This window comes from Triticum dicoccoides, chromosome 6A, assembly GCF_002162155.2.
Source record: "Triticum dicoccoides isolate Atlit2015 ecotype Zavitan chromosome 6A, WEW_v2.0, whole genome shotgun sequence".
Lineage (NCBI taxonomy): Eukaryota > Viridiplantae > Streptophyta > Magnoliopsida > Poales > Poaceae > Triticum > Triticum dicoccoides.
The window spans coordinates 580436572-580439104 of NC_041390.1; the positions used below are offsets into that span (position 1 = coordinate 580436572).

General features: G+C 54.5%; 1 pseudogene; it reads right to left on the reverse strand.

The window, feature by feature from the left end:
* Positions 1-331: 331 nt before the first annotated feature.
* On the reverse strand, positions 332-1525 carry LOC119314313 (annotated as a pseudogene).
* Between the last annotated feature and the right edge of the window lie 1008 nt (positions 1526-2533).

Genomic DNA, 2533 nt, shown 5'->3' on the forward strand with positions numbered 1-2533 from the left:
CAATGGGGACAAGAGCCAAACTGACAGACATAGCCCGGCGACCGATTTCTGGCGAAGAAACAGAATTAATCAAAGAAGCTAAACAGTTGTCCATCATCTTCTTGCGCAAGCTGAAGAGCTGGGGTGAGCCGCTCCGCCATGAAACTTTACAGAAACTTCGTCGGAATTGGGGATTTCTCCCGTGCTGCAAGTTGGTGGCCTGATCCGGCCGGAGGCACGGGTGCCGCCAGCGTGACGGGAGCAAGCGACGGAGAGACGCGACTGATCTCTTGAAGAGCTTATCCGTAACCCGAAACAGGGGCGAGACGCAACCACACTCCAGAAACAGAAACAGAAACAAGAGCAGAGAGTTGTTGCGGCAAACAAATCATCCAAGGATGTATAAGCCTCCGGTCACGGGACACATCAGATGCATGTATGTGTGTCTCCAATTTGTCACTCATGTATTGATGTATATCCAGAACCAAAATCAAGGGCTATACACAGCGCGCAGAGAGGACAAGAGCTCACTCTATGTGCAGCAGCGAGGAGGAAGAGCCTCACTCTATGTACAGCCACTCTATCAACAGCTAATTGAGCAGGCCGTAATCGAATTGGGTCTTAAAACTCCAATCTACCGGCTTGATCCCCACCGATCTTCTATACAACTAACGGATTATTCGGGGAACCTATGTACAGTTTGTGCAGTATGTACTAGTAGTATCTTCGCTATGGCATGTCGACGCTGTTGTTTTTTCATTGCAGGCGGCCGCCGGCCATGGACGTGGACATGGCGGAGAGCCGGCTGGCCCCGGCGCGGAACCCGTCAACGCGCTTTCTGTGCTGCAGCTGCTGCACCGAGGGAGACGGAGCCAGCGCCCTGCGTGCCCAGTGTCCGCTCCCCATGCGCTGCGCTAGCACGTTTACCATGCGCCTAGAGCAGCCGCCGCCGACGGGCGGCTGGGAGGCGGGCTTGGTGTTGCCGGCCGGGGCCTCTGCTCCTTGTGCAGGCTGCAACGGAACGAGCCCGGGTGGTTCCTCGGGGAGCACATGCAGGACCGACGGATCTTGGCGGCATCGCCCGAGGGGGAGGAGGGGGGAGACGAGACGCTGACGGACTTGACCGGCGAGCCGCCGGCGGAGAGCTTGACACGGGAGAGGAAGGCGGAGTGGTAGCTGGGAATGGGGCTCAAAAGGACACGGCCGCTGGGTCGGGGTTGCAGCCGCCGTCGCCATGATGAGAGATTGGCGAGGCGGAGCAGTTGGGAATCAGAGGAGAGGGGTGGCTTTGGTGGAAGCGGATCATCTAACGTCCTCAAGAGATGTCATGAAGCTACAGTAAAATATATGTGTAAAGCTGAGAAGGGACGTCAGGATACTGTAGTAATTACTATGCGGATTTATTGTAGCATATACAAAAATAAATCAAAAAATAATTTTATTGCACCATAATTTTGTTTGTATGTAAGTTTTGTAAAGGTATATAGTAGATTTGTAATTTGCAAATTAATTATAATCATTTTAGGCTTAATCATATGGATGTGAAGAAGGGATGTCACGGTTACTATAGCTTAGGTGATATCCCTTGAGGATGTTAGAGGATCCGATTCCGGCTTTGGTATCCCAGTTGAGCTCCGGTGATTCGCTGCCGGTTTGAGTAACCAGAGATGCGAGTTGAGACAGAATTAATTCAAGTGACATGTACTGTGGGTTGATTAGATAAAATGGTAGGGTGTTTTTTGTGAAAGTGCGGGGATGATCGGGCCAGCCACCTAGCTGTCACTTGTCGCGCTGTGATAGGCCGGGGACCAAATCATCACATCCAGTGCAAGTTGAGGTATGATGAAGTCGCATTTTGCAAGTTTGAGACTAAATCATCATATTTCATGTAAGTTAGGGTACTTGGGGTGGGGTGCTTTTATCTCATTTATCACCACTGCTGCTAAAGCGTACCACGAACAGCCAGGCAAACAGCGCAGCACCCGGCCGGCACCTCCCCGTCCCCGTGTGCATGTCCGCGAGCAGGAGAGGATAAATCTCACTTTGCGTGACCGTGAACAATTCCCTGAATACTCCCACCGGAGGCCGCAGTCCGCAGCAGCAACGTTTCACGGGTCAGGCCGCGCCGGCGTCCCATGGCTGAACCTGAACCGAACGGCTGCGCGCGAGACGCGCCGGAGCCCCGGCGGAGAGGCGGCCCGGATCCCGCCGGCCGGGCGGGCGGGGGCTCCATCCGTTTCACTCTCCACACCCTCGGCGTCTGATTAAAACGGCAAGCTGACTTTGGGAGCTCGGATCGGAAGCACCGGGGCGTGGGCGCGTGGCCCGCCATGCGCCAGCGCCAGCGCACGGCTTTCTACCTTATCATCAGCGCGTCCCTTTAAAATTCACCCTTGGTTACTGCTGCTACCAGCAGCATCGTCCCGAGGTAGAAGCAGAACGCAGCGCGTCGTCGTGCAGGACAAGCATCGTCTGCGCCTGGTCCCCGACTCCACCCGACCATCATTATCCGCCCGCACACACACTTGCTCGTAATGTAATGCCGATTTTTTTT